Source organism: Delphinapterus leucas, chromosome 9 (assembly GCF_059928025.1).
Source record: "Delphinapterus leucas isolate spDelLeu-1000000601 "Yukka" chromosome 9, BTC_Dleu_Yukka2, whole genome shotgun sequence".
Lineage (NCBI taxonomy): Eukaryota > Metazoa > Chordata > Mammalia > Artiodactyla > Monodontidae > Delphinapterus > Delphinapterus leucas.
In genome coordinates, this window is record NC_143137.1 from 60,144,776 (window position 1) to 60,165,780 (window position 21,005).

Consider the following 21,005-nt stretch of genomic DNA (forward strand, 5'->3'; position numbering starts at 1 on the left):
TCTATCACTGTCAGGTCTTCTCTGAAATCTTCCCTGTATTAATTTAAGAAATTCATTCATTTTGGGGCCTTCCCTGGCGGTCCAGTGGTTAAGACTCCACACTCCCAATGTAGGGGGTTAGGGTTCAATCCCTGGATGGGGAACTAATATCATGCTGCACAGTGTGGCAAAAAAAAAAAAAAAAAAAAAAGAGAGATTCATTCATTCTGTATATGTTTGTTAAATATTTACCATGCTTCACATAGTGCCCTCAACAATGATAATTGATAGTGTTAAAAAAAAAAAAATTCACCAGATGTAATCTTCATTTGCTGGAGTTCACAATCTTACAAGGCAGATAGCTACCAAATACATTATTGTGTTTCAGTTGATGTTTGTGGTTCTTATAAAGCAGTATACTTTGCATAAAATTTTAAAGAGTATGCAGCTTTTACATAGTTATGGTAGATTACTTCTGAAAGCATGAATTAGAAGAACAATGACCTGAAAAACATCAAAATAAATATATGGAAATTTTGTGAAAATGTAAATAGACCAAGGTATTTTGTTTGTTTGTTTTTTGAACACTAGGTGATAGATGATCTAGTTAAAAAAGAGAGGGGGGAATAACATGGCAATTTTTGTATTGGTTAGTAACATTCTGGTTTTTTTTTAAATGATGTGTATCAAGAAGCTATTTTATTTTTACATATTTTTTTTAACATCTTTATTGGAGAATAATTGCTTTACAGTGGTGTGTTAGTTTCTGCTTTATAACAAAGTGAATCAGTTATACATACACATATGTTCCCATATCTCTTCCCTCTTGCGTCTCCCTCCCTCCCACCCTCCGTATCCCACCCCTCTAGGTGGTCACAAAGCACCGAGCTGATCTCCCTGTGCTATGCGGCTGCTTCCCATTAGCTATCTAGTTTACGTTTGGTAGTGTATATATGTCCATGCCACTCTCTCACTTTGTCACAGCTTACCCTTCCCCCTCCTCATATCCTCAAGTCCATTCTCTAGTAGGTCTGTGTCTTTATTTGCGTCTTACCCCTAGGTTCTTCATGACATTTATTTTTCTTGGATTCCATATATATGTGTTAGCATACGGTATTTGTCTTTCTCTTTCTGACTTACTTCACTCCGTATGACAGACTCTAGGTCTATCCACCTCACTACAAATAACTCAATTTCGTTTCTTTTTATGGTTGAGTAATATTCCATTGTATATATGTGCCACATCTTCTTTATCCATTCATCCGATGATGGACACTTAGGTTGCTTCCATGTCCTGGCTGTTGTAAATAGAGCTGCAATGAAAATTTTGGTACATGACTCTTTTTGAATTATGGTTTTCTCACGGTATATGCTCAGTAGTGGGATTGCTGGGTTATATGGTAGTTCTATTTTTGGTTTTTTAAGGGCTCTCCATACTGTTCTCCATAGAGGCTGTATGAATTCGCGTTCCCACCAGCAGTGCAAAAGTGTTCCCTTTTCTCCACACCCTCTCCAGCATTTATTGTTTCTAGATTTTTTGATGATGGCCATTCTGTCCGGTGTGAGATGATATCTCATTGTAGTTTCTTTTTTTTTTTTTTTTTTTTGCTGTACGCGGGCCTCTCACTGTTGTGGCCTCTCCCGTCACGGAGCAACAGGCTCTGGACATGCAGGCTCAGCGTCCATGGCTTATGGGCCTAGCCACTCCACAGCATGTGGGGTCTTCCTGGACCAGGGCATGAATCCATATCCCCTGCATTGTCAGGCAGACTCTCAACCACTACGCCACCAGGGAAGCCCTGTTGGAAGATTTTTAATCACAGTTTCAATTTCAGTGCTTGTGATTGGTCTCTTCATATTTTCTATTTCTTCCTGATTCAGTTTTGGCAGGTTGTGCATTTCTAAGCATTTTTCCATTTCTTCCAGGTTGTCCATTTTATTGGCATAGAGTTGCTTGTACTACTCTCTCATGATCTTTTGTATTTCTGCAGTCAGTTGTTACTTCTCCTTTTTCGTTTCTAATTCTCTTTTTCTTTTGGAGTATGCAGGCCTCTCACTGCTGCGGCCTCTCCCGTTGCGGAGCACAGGCTCTGGACACGCAGGCCCAGCGGCCATGGCCCACGGGCCCAGGTGCTCCGTGGCATGTGGGATCCTCCTGGACCGGGGCACGAACCCGTGTCCCCTGCAAAGGCAGGCGGACCCTCAACCACTGCGCCACCAGGGAAGCCCTCTAAGTCTATTGATTTGCGTCTTCTCCCTTTTTTTCTTGATGTGTCTGGCTAATGGTTTATCAATTTTGTTTATCTTCTCAAAGAATCACCTTTTAGTTTTATTGACCTTTGCTATTGTTTCCTTCATTTCTTTTTCATTTATTTCTGATGTGATCTTTATGATTTGTTTCCTTCTGCTAACTTTGGGGTTTTTTTGTTCTTCTTTCTCTAATTGCTCTAGGTGCAAGGTTAGGTTGTTTATTCAAGATGTTTCCTGTTTCTTAAGGTAGGATTGTATTGCTATAAACTTCCCTCTTAAAACTGCTTTTGCTGCATCCCATAGGTTTTGGGTTGTCATGTCTCCATTGTCATTTGTTTCTAGGTATTTTTTGATTTCCTCTTGATTTCTTCAGTGATCACTTCGTTATTAAGTAGTATATTGTTTAGCCTCCATGTGTTTGTATTTTTTACAGATCTTTTCCTGTAATTGATATTTAGTCTCATAGCGTTGTGGTCGGAAAAGATACTTGATACAATTTCAATTTTCTTAAATTTACCAAGGCTTGATTTGTGACCCAAGATATGATCTATCCTGGAGAATGCTCCATGAGCACTTGAGAAAAATGTGTATTCTGTTGTTTTTGGATGGAATGTCCTATAAATATCAATTAAGCACATCTTGTTTAATATATCATTTAAAGCTTGTGTTTCCTTATTTATTTTCATTTTGGATGATGTGTCCATGGGTGAAAGTGGGGTGTTATAGTCCCCTAGTATGATTGTGTTACTGTTGATTTCCCCTTTTATGGCTGTTAGTATTTGCCTTATGTATTGAGGTGCTCCTATGTTGGGTGCATAAATATTTACAATTGTTATATCTTCTTCTTGGGTCAATCCCTTGATCATTATGTAGTGTCCTTCTTTGTCTCTTCTAATAGTCTTTATTTTAAAGTCTATTTTGTCTGATATGAGAATTGCTACTCCAGCTTTCTTTTGATTTCCATTTGCTTGGAATATCTTTTTCCATCCTCACTTTCAGTCTGTATGTGTCCCTAGGTCTGAAGTGGGTCTCTTGTAGACAGCATGTATATGGGTCTTGTTTTTGTGTCCATTCAGCCAGTCTGTGTCTTTGGGTGGGAGCATTTAATCCATTTACATTTAAGGTAATTATTGATATGTATGTTCCTATTCCCATTTTCTTAATTGTTTTGGGTTTGTTATTGTAGGTCTTTTCCTTCTCTTGTGTTTCTTGCCTAGAGAAGTTCCTTTAGCATTTGTTGTAAATCTGGTTTGGTGGTGCTGAACTCTCTCAGGTTTTGCTTGTCTGTAAAGGTTTTAATTTCTCCATCAAATCTGAATGAGATCCTTGCTGGGTAGAGTAATCTTGGTTGTAGGTTTTCTCCTTCATCACTTTAAATATGTCCTGCCTGTCTCTTCTGGCTTGAAGCGTTTCTGCTGAAAGATCAGCTGTTAACCTTATGGGAATTCCCTTGTGTCTTATTTGTTGTTTTTTTGCTGCTTTTAATATGTTTTCTTTGTATTTAATTTTTGATAGTTTGATTAATATGTGTCTTGACGTGTTTTTCCTTGGGTTTATCCTGTATGGTACCTCTCTGTGCTTCCTGGACTTGATTAATTATTTCCTTTCCCATATTAGGGAAGTTTTCAACTATATTCTCTTCAAATATTTTCTCAGTCCCTTTCTTTTTCTCTTCCTCTTCTGGGACCTATAATTCGAATGTTGGTGCGTTTAATGTTGTCCGAGAGGTCTCTGAGACTGTCCTCAGTTCTTTTCATTCTTTTTTCTTTATTCTGCTCTGCAGTAGTTATTTCCACTATTTTATCTTCCGGGTCACTTATCCGTTCTTCTGCCTCAGTTATTCTGCTATTGATCCCTTCTGGAGTATTTTTAATTTCATTTATTGTATTGTTCGTCCTTGCTTGTTTCCTCTTTAGTTCTTCTAGGTCCTTGTTAAATGTTTCTTGCATTTTCTCTATTTCCAAGATTTTGGATCATCTTTACTATCATTATTCTGAATTCTTTTTCAGGTAGACTGCCTATTTCCTCTTCATTTTTTAGGTCTGGTGGGTTTTTATCTTGCTCCTTCATCTGCTGTGTGTGTTTTTCTGTCTTCTCATTTTGCTTATCTTACTGTGTTTGGGGTCTCTTGTTGCAGGCTGCAGGTTCGTAGTTCCCGTTGTTTTTGGTGTCTGTCCCCAGTGGCTAAGGTTGGTTCAGTGGGTTGTGTAGGCTTCCTGGTGGAGGGGACTGGTGCCTGTGTTCTGGTGGATGAGGTTGGATCTTGTCTTTCTGGTGGGCAGGTCCACGTCTGGTGGTGTGTTTTGGGGTGTCTGTGGCCTTATTATGATTTTAGGCAGCCTCTCTGCTAATGGATGGGGCTGTGTTCCTGTCTTGCTAGTTGTTTGGCATAAGGTGTCTAGCACTGTAGCTTGCTGGTCGTTGAGTGAAGCTGGGTGTTGGCGTTGAGATGGAGATCTCTGGGAGATTTTCGCCGTTTGATATTACGTGGAGCTGGGAAAGAAAGGAAAGAAGGAAGAAAGAAAGAAAGAAAGAAGGAAAGAAAGAGAAAGAAAGAAAGGGAAAAAAAGAAAGGAGAAGGAAGGAAGAAAGAAAGAGGACAATAAAATCAAATAAAGATAAAAAATAAAGTTATTAAAATAAAAAATATTAAGAAAAAAGATTTTTTTAATTAAAAAAAACGGACGGACAGAACCCTAGGACAAATAGTGAAAGCAAAGCTATACAGACAAAATCTCACAGAGAAGCATACACATACACACTCACAAAAAGAGGAAAAGAGAAAAAATAATAAATCTTGCTCTCAAAGTTCACCTCCTCAATTTGGGATGATTCGTTGTCTATTCAGGTATTCCACAGATGCAGGGTACATCAAGTTGATTGTGGAGCTTTAATCCGCTGCTTCTGAGGCTGCTGGGAGAGATTTCCCTTTCTCTTCTTCGTTCGCACAGCTCCCGGGGCTGAGCTTTGCATTTGGCCCCGCCTCTGCATGTAGGTCGCCGGAGCGTGTCTGTTCTTCGCTCAGACAGGACGGGGTTAAAGGAGCAGCTGATTCGGGGACTGTGGCTCACTCAGGCCGGGGGGAGGGATGGTTGAGGATGCGGGGCGAGCCTGCGGCGGCAGAGGCCGGCGTGACGTTGCACCAGCCTGAGGCGTGCCGTGCGTTTTCCAGGGGAAGTTGTCCCTGGATCACGGGACCTTGGCAGTGGCAGGCTGCACAGGCTCCCGGGAGGGGAGGTGTGGATAGTGACCTGTGCTCGCACACAGGCTTCTTGGTGGCTGCAGCAGCAGCCTTAGCGTCTCATGCCTGGCTCTGGGGTCCACGCTTTTAGCTGCGGCTCGCGCCCGTCTCTGGAGCTCCTTTAAGCAGCGCTCTTAATCTACCCTCTCCTCGCGCACCAGGAAAGAAAGAGGGAAGAAAAAGTCTCTTGCCTCTTCGGCAGCTCTAGACTTTTACCCGGACTCCCCGCCCCCGGCTAGCCGTGGTGCACTAACCCTTTCAGGCTGTGTTCAGGCCGCCAACCCCAGTCCTCTTCTTGGGATCCAACCGAAACCCGAGCCCCGGCGGGTGAGAAGACAAGCCTCTCGGGCTGGTGAGTGCTGGTCGGCACCGATTCTCTGTGCGGTAATCTCTCTGCTTTGCCCTCCACACCCCTGTTGCTGCGCTCTCCTCCGCGGCTCCAAAGCTTCTCCCACCCCTCCGCCACCCGCAGTCTCTGCCCACGAAGGGGCTTCCTAGTGTGTGGAAACTTTCCTCCTTCACAGCTCCCTCCCATTTGTGCAGGTCCTCTTCCTATTCTTTTGTCTTTGTTTTTTCTTTTGCCCTACCCAGGTACGTGGGGAGTTTCTTGCCTTTTGGGAAGTCTGAGGTCTTCTGCCAGCATTGAGCAGTTGTTCTGTAGGAGCAGTTCCACGTGTAGATGTATTTCTAATGTATCTGTGGGGAGGAAGGTGATCTCCGCGTCCTACTGTTCTGCCATCTTCCCCGTTCCTCCTATTTTTACATATTGATGTTCATTAAGCTTTTTAAAATTTTTTATTGAAGTATAGTTGATCTGGTCTTTTTCAATGTGCAGTTTTATCTTATGTCTGAATTTGATTGTATAATTTGTTAAAACTAGGACATTTGGAAGTTTAGGAGTACTAAAATAAAATCATAAAACACATACACATCTGAAATGTATATTTACTGACTTATAAATTTGGTTTATTATATTGATATAGCTATAAAATAGTTCTTTATGAAAACTGTTCTCAAAAATAAGTTTTTAAAATGTGAGAATTATATATATCTGTTTAAGGCCAAAAACATGGCCTTTATAATGATTATATGACCATTACAAAAAGAAGATAAATAGAATAATTACTCTTGGGATATATTAAAGTACTTTTTTTTTTAGATGTTGTTGTCTGTAATGTGTCATTTTTTCTGAAGAATATAGGTTTTGCAATATGGTTTTGTTATTTAAATTGTTTTCTTATAATTGCTTGCAACAAGCTTTATCAAAGTTACAATTTATGGCTAATGCATTTGAATTGTTGACTTCTTTAATTGAGAAAACTTTCTATAAATGTTGAGATATCAAAGGAGCTCCGGGCAAATTCTGCTCGGTGGAGGATATTTTCAAATCAATATATTTTGTATTGGAATTGTATAAATATTTAAGCCACAATATTTTAACAGGTACTGTCTTTTTATCTCCATTTATAGTAGCTTTTTTTGATCTATATATATATATATTTTTTTTGGCCGTGGCGCACGGCATGTGGGATCTTGGTTCCCCACCCGGGGATCTAGCCTGTGCCCCCTGCAGTGGAAGTGTGGGGTCTTTTTTTTTTTAAACTTTTTTTTTTATTGGAGCATAGTTGCTTTACAATGTGTGTAAGTTTCTGCTGTACAACGCAGTGAATCAGCTATATATATACATATATCTTCTCCCTCTTGGACCTCCCTCCCACCCCACACCCTATCCCACCCATCTAGGTCATCACAGAGCACCACACTGAGCTCCCTGTGCTATACAGCAGGTTCCCACTAGCTATCTCTTTTACACATGGTAGTGTATATATGTCAATCCTAATCTCCCAATTCGTCCCACCCTCCCCTTCTCCTGCTGTGTCCACATGTCCGTTTTCTACGTCTGCGTCTCTAGTCCTACCCTACATATAGGTTCATCTGTACCATTTTTCTAGATTCAACATATATGTGTTAATATACAATATTTGTTTTTTTCTTTCTGACTTACTTCACTCTGTATGACAGACTCTATGTCCATCCACATCTCTACAAATGACCCAATTTCATCCTTTTTATGGTTGAGTAATATTTCATTGTATATATGTACCACATCTTTATCCGGTCATCTGTTTTTGGACATTTAGGTTGTTTCCAGGTCCTGGCTCTTGGAAATAGTGGTGCAGTGAACGTTGGGGTACATGTGTCTTTTTAAATTATGGTTTTCTCAGGGTATATGCCCAGTAGTGGGATTGCTGGGTCATATGACAGTTCTATTTTTAGTTTTTTAATGAACGTCCATACTGTTCTCCATAGTGGCTGTATCAATTTACATTCCCACCAACAGTGCAAGAGGGTTCCCTTTTCTCCATGCCCTCTCCAGCTTATCGTTTGTAGATTTTTTTTTTAAAGAAGATGTTGGAGGTAGGAGTTTATTAACTAATTTATTTATTTTTGCTGTGTTGCGTCTTCGTTTCTGTGCGAGGGGTCTCTCTAGTTGTGGCAAGCAGGGACCACTCTTCATCGCGGTGCATGGGCCTCTCACTACAGCGGCCTCTCTTGCTGTGGAGCAGAGGCTCCAGACGCACAGGCTCAGCAGTTGTGGCTCATGGGCCCAGCTGCTCCGTGGCATGTGGGATCCCCCCAGACCAGGGCTCGAACCCATGTCCCCTGCATTAGCAGGCAGATTCTCAACCACTGCGCCACCAGGGAAGCCCCTGTAGATTTTTTTAATGATGCCCATTCTGACCAGTGTGAGGTGATATCTCATTGTAGTTTTGATTTGCATTTCTCTAATAATTAGTGATGTTGAGCAGCTTTTCATGTGTCTCTTGGCCATCTGTATGTCTTCTTTGGAGAAATGTCTATTTAGGTCTTCCCATTTTTTGATTGGGTTGTTTGTTTTTTAATATTGAGCTGCATGAGCTGTTTATATATTTTGGAGATTAATCCTTTATCCATTGATTCGTTTGCAAATATTTTCTCCCATTCTGAGGGTTGTCTTTTTGTCTTGTTTATGGTTTCCTTTGCTGTGCAAAAGCTTTTAAGTTTCATTAGGTCCCATTTGTTTATTTTTGTTTTTATTTTCATTACTCTAGGAGGTAGGTCAGAAAAGATCTTGCTGTGATTTATGTCAAAGAGTGTTCTTCCTATGTTTTCCTCTAAGAGTTTTATAGTGTCCGGTCTTATATTTAGGTCTTTAATCCATTTTGAGTTTATTTTTGTGTGTGGTGTTAGGGAGTGTTCTAATTTCATCTTTTACATGTAGCTGTCCAGTTTTCCCAGCACCACTTATTGAAGAGGCTGTCTTTTCTCCATTGTATATCCTTGTCTCCTTTGTCATAGATTAGTTGACCATAGGTGTGTGGGTGTATCTCTGGGCTTTCTATCCTGTTCCATAGATCTGTATTTCTGTTTTTGTGCCAGTACCATATTGTCTTGATTACTGTAGCTTTGTAGTATAGTCTGAAGTCAGGGAGTCTGATTTCTCCAGCTCCGTTTTTTTCCCCTCAAGATTGCTCTGGCTATTCGGGGTCTTTTGTGTCTCCATACAAATTTTAAGATTTTTTGTTGTAGTTCTGTAAAAAATGCCATTGGTAATTTGATGGGGATTGCATTGAATCTGTAGATTGCTTTGGGTAGTATAGTCATTTTCACAATATTGATTCTTCCATTCCAAGAACATGGTATATCTCTCCATTTGTCTGTGTCATCTTTGATTTCTTTCATCAGTATCTTATAGTTTTCTGAGTTACAGGTCTTTTGCCTCCTTAGATAGGTTTACTTGTAGGTATTTTATTCTTTTTGTTGCAGTGATGAATGGGATTGTTTCCTTAATTTCTCTTTTTGATCTTTCATTGTTAGTGTATAGGGATGCAAGAGATTTCTGTGCATTAATTTTGTATCTTGCAGGTTTACCCAAGTCATTGATTAGCTCTAGTAGTTTTCTGGTGACATCTTTAGAATTTTCTATGTATAGTATCATGTCATCCGCAAACAGTGACTGTCTTACTGCTTCTTTTCCAATTTGTATTCTTTTTATTTATTTTTCTTCTCTGATTGCCATGTCTAGGACTTCCAAAACTATATTGAATACTAGTGGTGAGAGTGGACCTCCTTGTCTTGTTCCTAATCTTAGAGGAAATGCTTTCAGTTTTTCACCATTGAGAACTATGTTTGCTGTGGGTTTGTCGTATATGGCCTTTATTGTGTTGAGGTAGGTTCCCTCTATGCCCACTTTCTGGAGAAACCCATTTTTTATCATAAATAGGTGTTGAATTTTGTCAAAAGCTTTTTCTCCATCTATTGAGATGATCGTGTGGTTTTTATTCTTTCAGTTTGTTAATATCATGTATCACATTGATTGATTTGCACATATTGAAGAATCCTTGTATCCCTGGGATAAATCCCACTTGATCATGGTGTATGATCCTTTTAATGTGTTGTTGGATTCTGTTTGCTAGAAATTTGTTGAGGATTTTTGTGTCTGTGTTCATCAGTGATGTTGGTATGTAACTTTCTTTTTCGATGATATCTTTGGTTTTGGTATCAGGGTGATGGTCGCCTCATAGAATGAGTTTGGCAGTGTTTTTCCCTCTGCAGTTTTTTGGAAGAGTTTGAGAAGGATAGATGTTAACTATTCTCTAAATGTTTGATAGAATTCGCCTGTGAAGCCATCTGGTCCTGTACTGTTATTTGCTGGAGGAGTTTAGATTACAGTTCAATTTCATTACTTGTGATTGGTCTGTTTATATTTTCTAATTCTTCCTGGTTCAGTCTTGAAAAGTTGTACCTTTCTAAGAATTTGTCCATTTTTTTGTGGTTGTTCATTTTATTTGCACAGAGTTACTTGTAGTAGTCTATTATGATGGTTTGTATTAATGCAGTGTGTGTTGTAACTTCTTTTTCATTTTTAATTTTATTGATTTGAATCCTCTCCCTTTTTTTCTTGATGAGTCTGGCTAAAGGTTTATTAATTTTCTTTCTCTTCTCAAAGAACCAACTTTTAGTTTTATTGATCTCTGCTATTGTTTTCTTCATTTCTATTTCATTTGTTTCTGCTCTGATCTTTATGATTTCTTTCCTTCTGCTAACTTTGGGTTTTCTTTGTTATTCTTTCTCTAGTTTGCTTTAGGTGTAAGCTTAGGTTGTTTATTTGAGATTTTTCTTGTTTCTTGAGGTGAGATTGAATTGCTATAAAGTTCCCTCTGAGAACTGTTTTGTTGTGTCCCGTAGGTTTTGGGTCATTGTGTTTTCACTGTCATTTGTTTCTAGGTGTTTTTTGATTTCCTCTTTGATTTCTTCAGTGATCTCTTGGTTATTTAGTAGCTCATTGTTTAGCCTCCACGTGTTTGTGTTTTTAATAGTTTTTTTCCTGTAATTGATTTCTAATCTCATAGCATTGTGGTCGGAAATTATGCTTGATGTGATTTCAGTTTTCTTAAATTTACCAAGGCTTGTTTTGTGACTCGAGATGTGATTTATCCTGGAGAATGTTTTGTGTGCCCTAGAGAAGGAAGTGTATTCTGCTGCTTTCGGGTGGAATGTCCTATAGATATCAATTAAATCGATCTTGTCTCCTGTGTCATTTAAAGCTTGTGTTTCCTTATTTATTTTCTGTCTGGATGATCTGTCCATTGGTGTAAATGGTGTGTTAAAGTCCCCCACTATTATTGTGTTACTGTCGATTTCCCCTTTTATGGCTGGCAGCTGTTGCCTTATGTATTGAGATGCTCCTGTGTTGGTTGTGTAAATATTTGTAATGGTTATATCTTCTTCTTGGATTGATTCCTTGATCATTATGTAGTGTCCTTCCTTATCTCTTATAAGTCTTTATTTTAAAGTTATTTTATCTGATATGAGTATTGCTACTCCAGCTTTCTTGTGATTTCTATTTGCATGGTACATCTTTTTCCATCTGCTCACTTTCAGTCTGTATGTGTCCCTAGGTCTGAAGTGGTCTCTTGTAGACAAGCATATATATGGGTCTTATTTTTGTATCCATTCAGCCACTCTGTGTCTTTTGGTTGGAGCATTTAATCCATTTACATTCAAGGTAATTATTGATATGTATGTTGTTAATTGTTTTGGGTTTGTTTTTCTGGGTCTTTTTCTTCTCTTTTTTCCCGCCTAGAGAAGTTCCTTTAGCATTTGTTGTAAAGCTGGTTTGGTGGTACTGAATTCTCTTAGCTTTTGCCTGTCGGTAAAGCTTTTGATTTCTCCATCGAATCTGAATTATGTCCTTTCTGGGTAGAGTAATCTTGGTTGTAGGTTTTTCCCTTTCATCACTTTAAGTATATCCTGCCACTGCCTTCTGGCCTGCAGAGTTTCTGCTGAAAAAATCAGCTGATAACCTTATGGGGATTCCCTGTATGTTACTTGTTGCTTTTTCCTTCCTGCTTTTAATATTTTTTCTTTGAATTTAATTTTTGTTAGTTTGATTAGTATGTGTCTTGGTGTGTTTCTCCTTGGGTTTCTCCTGTATGGTACTCTCTGCACTTCCTGGACTTGGGTGGCTATTTCCTTTCCCATGTTAGGGAAGTTTTTGACTCTAATCTCTTCATATATTTTCTCAGACCCTTTCTCTTTCTCTTCTTCTGGGACCCCTATAATTCAAATGTTTTAGTGTTTAATGTTGTCCCAGAGGTCTCTGAGATTGTTCTCATTTCTTTTTATGTTTATTTTCTTTATTCTGTTCCTCAGCAGTTATTTCCACCATTCTATCTTCCAGCCCCCTTATTCGTTCTTCTGCTTCAGTTATTCTGCTGTTGATTCCTCCTAGTGTATTCTTCATTTCACTTATTGTGTTGTTCATCACTGTTTGTTCTTTAGTTCTTCTAGGTCCTTGTTAAAAATTTCTTGTATTTTCTCAATCCGTGCTTCCATTCTATTTCTGAGATTTTGGATTATCTTTACTGTCATTACTCTGAATTCTTTTTCAGGTAGGTGACTGTTTTCTCTTCATTTATTTGATCTTGTAAGTTTTTACCTTGCTTCTTTGTCTGTAACATTTTTTTGTCATCTCATTGTTTTTTTCTTTGATGGGTAGGGCTGTGTTCCTCTCTTACTGGTTGTTTGGCCTGAGGTGTCCAGCACTGGAGTTTGCCGGAAGTTGGGTAGAGCTGGGTTTTGGTGCTGAGATGAGGACCTCCAGGAGACCTCACACCGATTAATATTCCCCGGCGTCTGAGGTTCTGTGTTAGTCCAGCAATTCGGATTCAGCGCTCCCACCACAGGAGCTCAGGCTTTACCCCTGGCCTGAGAACTATGATCCTGTCCTGTAAGCTGTGTGGGGAAAAAAAAAAAAAAAGACAAAGAATAAAATATAAAATAAAATTATGAAAAATATGTTTGAAAAAATAAAAATATAAATGAAACAAGAGCCAAAAAGACCAGAAAAGGCCTTGGTGGGGGTGGGGGGGGCGGCGGCTCAGGCAGGGGTGGGGCTTAGGTAGGGGGGTGGGGCCTAGGCTTAGCGCAGATGGAGGGGGCCCTGAAGGGCGGAGGTTTAGTCCTGGGACCCCAGCAGGCTCGTGGGTGCCTGAGTGGACAGGGGAAATGCTGGTTGCATTCCCCTCTGATCTCCGGATGGTCTCTCGTCATTCCCGTGAATCCCCGCTCTGTGGGTGGGCCCCTCAGAGTGTGGGAACTCCTCCCCCCACCACCCCTCAGGGGTGCCGGTCCCCTCACACCTCCACTTTTCCTCCCCCTATCCCTCACTCCCACAGCCCCAGGAACCACTCCACCAGAGGGGAGCCCTGGAGGGCTGAGGTTTAGGCCCAGGACCCCAGCTGGCTTGCCGGGGCCCAAGTGGTTGGGGGAGTCACTAGTTGTGTTCCCCTCCAATCCCCTGATTCCCTCAAGGTCTCTCCCTGTCCTCACTGATCCCTGCTCCGTGGGTGGGCCTCTTTGATCTTGGGAACCCATCCCCTCCCCCAGCTGCCCCTCAGGGGTGCTGGTCATGACCCGCCTCTACTTTAACTTTCCCCATCCTTCACTGCCCATGTCCTACCCAGTTGCGTGGGGATTTGTCCCGTCCCTCTAGGTGTCCGAGCCCCAACCTGGTACGTGCCCTAGTCGTGAGGAAATGTGAACTCTGCGTCTTCTTATTCTGCCATCTTGACTTCTCTCTCACCCCACGTGCACAGTGTTATCTACTGGACACCGGGGAAGTCCCAACAAATATTTTTATAAGACAAAGTTTGTTAGATAAATTGTCTTTATTTATTGATTATTTTGAATGTTTTATCAGATTCAACTGGTCCAAAACCACAGGCCCTTTTAAATTTTCATCCGTTTTGGTATGAATATAAATACATCCAACTGTAAATATTGGAGATCCTTCAAAAGATTGTTCCCAGGAGGCTTCCCTGGTGGTGTAGTGGTTATGAATCTGCCTGCCAATTCAGGGGACATGGGTTCGAGTCCTGGTCTGGGAAGATCCCACATGCCATGGAGCAGCTAAGCCCATGCGCCACAACTACTGAGCCTGCGCTCTAGAGCCCGTGGGCCACAACTACTGAGCCCGCATGCCACAACTACTGAAGCCTGTGTGCCTACAGCCCATGCTCCATAAAAAGAGAAGCCACTGCAATGAGAAGCCCATGCACCACAACAAAGAGTAGCTCCTGCTTGTCGCAACTAGAAAAAGCCCGCACACAGCAACTAAGACCCAACACAGCCAAAAATAAATTAAAATAAAAAAATGAAAGAAGTTACCTTGCTTAAAAAAAAAAAAAGATTGTTCCCAGAAGTTGAGATAAATATGCAATGATAGAATTTCATAGTTATGTCTTATATACCATTTGTGTTCTTAAAATTTAATTTATTGTTTGTTTCTTGTTTTTGTAGCAGTAAATCTCAGTCTTCCTGTTTATAAGCTTTATTTTCAAAAAATGCCATTTGTTAAGAGTTAAAAGGTTAAGCTTTTTGCTTCTTTGTCTCATATTTGAAGAATTCCTACTGATTTTAACAAAATGCAACCAAAATGTAAGGAACTCCTTTACAAAAAAGTTCAGTATCTTTGTAGGACACTTAAGTTGATTTATAAATTAGGTTTTTAAAAGGTCCAGTATTTCTAAAATTTGTATGTGATAGCACAAAGAGGAAGTTCATACAGCAATGCTGAATTGTTGCATTCAATGTCAGCCTTGTTATAAAGATTTTGTAGATTATTCTTTCTGTATAACCTACAGAGTTTTAAAAAAAATGTATCAGTTTTGACAACAGATTCTGCTTTGATTAGTAGAATATCACAGTTTGGGCATAGTTATAAATTATGTACATACCACAACCAATGCCAAGTACATTGCTTCTCTAAGGGTCTCTAAATTTAATAGTAACTTTTTTTCTTGGCATTTTGCTCTACCAAAATTTATATTCATGTTATCACTGTAAAAACAAGTAATTTTATCTTTCATGTTGAACTTTTAAACAATTTATAGTAGCTCAATAGTGTCAGATATTTCACCTTTAAGAATGAATTTCTAATAGCTTTACTTTGATTCCATGAATTGGGTAAAGAAATCAAGCTATTATTTAATTGGTTTTCTATTTGAAGCATCTGGTATCACTGATACCAAGCTAACATCATTTAAGTTTTTGCAAAGTTACTCTTTTGCAAACAGTTTAACAGTGATTGCTTTTTATTTAAGCAGATGATAATCTAGAGTAGAAATGAGTAAAATTAATTTAGACAATTAGAGATTTGATCTAATTGAAAAAAATGCTTCTAGTGTTATGTGTAAACGTAGTATCTGTAGCTACACATGTTAGGTTGTCTCTGTGCACAGTCTTCTTAAAATACTTCATTATAACTTTAAAGTAGATACTGGTGCTGAATCAGTGAATTTGTATCTGCTGCTTTTCATGTGGTCAGTGATACTGCCTGCAGTAGTGTCCATGTTGCACATTTATTATCAAATTTTTTTAAGAAATGGAAATTCTGTACTTAATTTTTTATTCAAGATGCTTTTTTTTTTAATACTGGTGCCAAAAGAGTTGATGACAAAATAAAAAAGCGTTGCCAGACAATATACATAAATAGTTGTAGATTTGTGCTGTATGTTAAATGACGAAACTACTCTGGTAGGTTCAAACTCTGTGTTTTTTTCCCTATATACTCTATTTCCCTTACATATTTCACATGTACCTAACCTATAATTTCCCATGTTTCCTGCTGAGCCTACAGAATGGCAGCTTTGTATTTGGGTGAAGCACAGACCAGAGCAGAACTGCCTGGTAGACTAAGTATTTGGTAAGGGAAGTAGAGTCAAAAACTTATTTGACTGTTCTACTCCCAACCAGAAGGAGTTATATCTCTGGACCCTCTGTGCCTCTGTGCATTTGATTTTATTTGTTTCATAGCTGGCCAAAGCTACAGGCTCAGATCCTATTAAAAATTGTTTAAAATTTCTTTACTTGACATGTAATTCTGATTTTAGGTAACTAATTTTATCAGTTCTTTTTTAACTTTTGAAAGGAAACTTATCAAAATCACTGTTTACTAAAAATGTCTCTTTAGATTGTCTCTTATCTTAAAAATACTTCTTTACATGACTGGGACCAATCAGCAGGGGAAACCACACAGTAATTTGAATAGGAAGGTGTAATATAAAGAATTAGTAATTATAACAAGACATTGGAGTAACAAGAGATTGGCTAGGAAGAAGTGAAGAGAATAGGAATAACATAAAAGGAGCAACCACTCCCCTCAGGGCTGAGGGAGAGTGCACAAAGCCATGTCCCCCCACTCCAGGTGAGAGCCAGATCTTGTTGGAGAGGGCACAGCAATAGCTCTCTGGATGGCAGAGAAGTTGCTGTAGTGTGCTGTTGTCAGAACTTGCCAGAAATTAGCACCTAAGGGTGCTGAGGAAAGCTGTTTACAGGGAGGTGTCTCACTGGGGACCTCTGAGCGGGGTGACTAGAGGAGCTGTGGGCTGCTGGTTGTTGCTGGCTACCAGGCACCACAGGAGATGCGAGTGCTACAGGAGCGGGTCTGGAGAAAGCTGTGCACGCTTAAGCACTCCAGAATAAGAAGGCAAAAACCTTCCTCCTGCACTTTCTCCCATGCCCTCTCCTGACGCAGCTTAACATCCAGCCTGCTGGCAAAGGAAGAATAGTTAAAGGGCCCAGATGCATTTCACAGAGCAGGCTTTGAGCGAATTTGGAGCTGTGGCTGTAAATTAATAACCAGCACAAAAACAAACAGCCTTCTCATTTTGCTGTGCTCTAGTAAGTTGCAGTTGCCATTCATCATGAAATTTGTAGTACCTTCTTCCAGTCCTTTTTTTTTCTTTTTTAATGTTTTGGTCATTGTACTAGCTTTTGCATCTACTCGATTCTGCATCAGTAATATGCCTTTCTATTAAATTTTAAAAGTTGTCCGTACTAAATTTTTAAGCTTAAAAAACAAATTTAATTATATTTTAACTTTAAAAGTATTTTGATTTAATTACCAATTAATAGGTATCACTGTAAGTCATTCTGTCTTGCATAAAGTATTCTAATACACGTTACCTTGGTGCCTATAAAAACATCACTTGAGTGGGACCAGTCCATTCACACTAACTGGATTGGTTAATATGCTTGTGTGTAATACTAGAAATAATGCTTGCACTCCCCTCCCCCTAGTAGTATAATACAGTAATGATATCTTACACAAAGCAACTGTTAAACTGAAATCAAAACAAGAAAGTTGTGTTTACTGGGAAGATATTTTATGTTGTTTTTTTTAAAGTTTATTTTGAATTCATTATAGATTCATAGGAGGTTGCAAAGAAATGTACAGGGGTCTTGATCCATCTTTGCCCAGTGTTAACATCGTGTATAACTATAGTACAATATCGAAACCAAGCAGTTGGCATTGTTTACAGTCCAGAGAACTTATTCATATTCCTCTAGTTACAAATGCACTTTGTGTGTGTGTGTGTGTGTGTTATAGATCTGTGCAATTTTATATGGATAGGTAAGCACCACCACAATGAAGATAGATATGTACCATCACTAGAAGGCTTTTTTGTGCTACCCCTTTGTAGGCACATTTACCCCATTCCTAATCCCTGGCCACTAATCTGGTCTCCATTTTAATAATTTTGTTATTCAGAAATGTTATATAAATGGTATCATGTAACTTTTTGAGGTTTTCTCTTTTCCTTTAGCACAATTCCCTTGAGGTTCATCCAAACTGCTTTGTGTAGCAACAGTTCCTCTTTTATTGCTGAGTAATATTCCATGGTGTAGTTGTGCCACAGTTGGTTTAACCATTCTTAAAGCACTGTCCACTGAAGGACATTTAGGTAGTTTGCAGTTTTTGACTATTATGAATAAAACTGTTATGAACATTTGTATATAAACTCCTATATAAAATGTCCTCATTTTTCTGGGTTAATTCCCAAGAGTACAATTGCTGGGGTATATGGTAAGTCCATTTGAAAGGAATTTCCAAGCTATATGCTAGAGTGACTGCCATTTTATATACCTATCTGTAATGTATAATTGACCAGTTTCTCTACATCCTCATTAGTGTTTATTGTCACTGTTCTTAATTTTAGCCATTTTGATACGTGTGTAGTGATATCTCATTGTGTTTTAATTTGCATTTTCCTAAAGACTAAGATGGTGAACGTCTTTTCATGTGCTTATTTGTCATCTGTTATGTTGTCTTTGGTGAAATGTCTGTTCATGCCTTTTTGTGCATTTTCTAATTAGATTTTCTTTCTCTTGAGTTTTGAGAATTCTTTATATATTCTAATATTGGTCTTTTGTCAGATACATGGTTTGTACATATTTCTTGTAGTCTGTAGTTTGTTTTTCATCCTCTTAACAAGATCTTTTTCAGAGAAAAAGTTTTAAATTTTGATGAAGTCCAACTTACTGTTTTTTTCCTTTTATGGGTCATGTTTTTGGTGTCAAGTCTAAGAACTCCTCATTTACTCCCAGGTCCTGAAGATTTGCTCTAGTTTTTTTTTTAATGAAAGTTTCATAGTTTTACATTTAACATTTAAGGCAGTGATTCGTTTTGAATTAACTTTTTCATATGGTGTGAGGTTTACTCAAGGTTCATTTTTTGGCCTATGGATGTCGAGTTGCTTCAGCACAGTTTCTTGAAAAGGCTGTTTCTCTTCCACTGAATTGCTTTTGCACCTAAAAAATCAATTAGGTATGTTTCTGTGAGTCTGTTTCTGGGTTCTGTGTTTTTCATTGATCTTTGTGTCTATGCTTCACCACACTGTCTTGTTTGCTTTGGCGATATAGTGAGCCCTAACATCAGGAAGCGTGATTCCTGTCACTTTATTTTTCTTTTTCAAAACTGTTTTGGCCATTCTAGGGCCCTTCCTTTTCCATATACATTTTAGGATAAGTTTGTCTATGTGTAAAAAAAAAAAAAAAATTTCTGGGATTTTGATAGGGATCGTGTTAAAACTTGGGGAGATCAACTTAGGGAGCATTGACATCTTTACCATGCTGAACTGCTTCAGTTTTTAAATTTAAATTTTAATGAAATAAAATTAAGAATTCATATTCTCAGTAATCATATTTCAGGTACTCAATAGTCATGTTGGTTTGTGCTACTCTGTTGGACAATGTAGCTCTAGACTCCTGTACCTACTGATCCTTGTTTCTGGAACCCTTCTTCCTATTTAGCTTTATTCAACTTTAAGCTTATTCTTGTAGACCCAGCTTAGATGGCACCTTGTCCTAGACACTTTCCCTGCCCCATGTCTCGTTTCTCAGCCCAAGTTCTCCCACTGAACTCTGTTCATTTCTATTTATGGCGATTATTATGTAGTCATTCCTCTTCATTATTACATTGTATGCTAATTACCTTTCTTACTTGTCTGCTTCATCACTAAATTATAAGCTGCCTTGAATCAAATTGTGTGATTATCCTTGTATCTCTAGTACTTCACATTAAGTGTGTGCTCAGTAAATAATTGGTGAGATATGAATAGTAGTATCACATCTAGTTAATTTACTTATTTTCTAGAATTGTGGTCTCAGCTTTTGGAGCATGTATTACATATGTGTATATATATTATAAAATCTGAACATGTCTTATGATTAGCTAATATCTGCAGCAAATTATAACTTAGGGTAGAGCATTCATCATTAACAACAGTGGATGTCAATTTGTATTTCGATACTTCTGAAAATTTGTGGCTGATTTTTTTTTAGATCTGATTATATTTCCATTTTTTAAAAAAGTATGGTACCTCTGTCACAACTAATGAACAAGTCTTGGTACACTGTTGCTTACTAAAGTCCATTCTTTATTCATATTTGCTTAGATTTTACCTAAGGACCTTTTTCTGATTTAGGATCCCATCCAGGAGACCATATTACATGTCTCCTTAGCCTCTTGTAGACTGTGACAGTTTCTCAGGCTCTCCCTGTTTTTGATGACCTTAAGTTTTGAGGAGTATAAGTCAAGTGTTTTGTGGAATGTCCTCCAAATGGGATTCATCTAATATTTTCCTCATGAATAGACTTGAAATTACAGGTTTTGGGGGGAAGACCACAGAAGAAGTAAATGCCATTCTCATCACATCATATCAAGGTACATTATTGCCATTGTTTTTACCTTGTTAATGTGGCTGATGAGCTTGTACTCGTCATTGGAAAAGTGTCCATTCTCCATTATCTCCTTTGCTTGTGCTTGCATTATTAATATTGTCTTCAACCAGAAGTTTCTCTATAGGCATCTCTTAAAGCCATTGTTCATTTTATGAGTTAATTTAACTAGATAATATAAATTATAAATATACTTAATTGACCCATCACACTGGAGCACATCCAAATACTGTACACCAGAAGCAGATGCACGGGTTATAGGGACAGGTCTCTGTCAGTTCGGTGACATGGGGGAACTGGAGAACTAACCTCATGTTATCTTTTGCCTGAATCCTGCATGATCTTGACTATATTACACAGTTATGAGGATGCCAGTGATAGCCTGTAATTTAAATAGCAATAAAATAAAATTTCTCTTATATTTGAATGAAAAACTTAAATAGAAATTCTGATATTTTCTTCCTTTACCCCAGTGGATTGCCTTGCTGTAATCCCTGTATCCTTGAGGTGCTCACATCTGCTCTGGAGACGAATGATCTACTGGAAGAATTTCAGAGATCATTTTACTACCTCCCTAAATTGATTCTTTTCTGCATTCTCCAGGCTTCCTCACATTATTATTCCTTTGTGCACAGTTTCCTTGTTATGACATTTCCTTCTGTTTTCTGATAACAAGACTGGATGTACATTCCTACATTCCAGTTAGTTAGAACCTGGGAATCCATATAGAAACCCCAGCCATTGCTAGATTACTTGTCTTAAAACTTTTCTTTTGGGGAGTGGGTTAATTAGGAGGGTACTTCTAGGAGGCTGACATTTATATTCTGTAGGAATATAGATGAATGCTTTCGCTCTTTTGCCTTTTTTTCAAAACAAGCCTTCATTTCTTTTCATCTTATAATAAACACTTTCCTATTTTCCCAATGTTTATGAGTAACTCTTTGAAATGGGAAGATGCATGTGCTGTAAC

The 21,005-nt window shown here is 38.6% G+C and overlaps 1 protein-coding gene across 1 annotated transcript in view; it reads left to right on the forward strand.

Annotated features, from left to right (window-relative positions):
* SDHAF3 (succinate dehydrogenase complex assembly factor 3) overlaps positions 1-21,005 on the forward strand; it is an 82,376-nt gene that overhangs the window by 15,621 nt on the left and 45,750 nt on the right. The window lies entirely within an intron of this gene.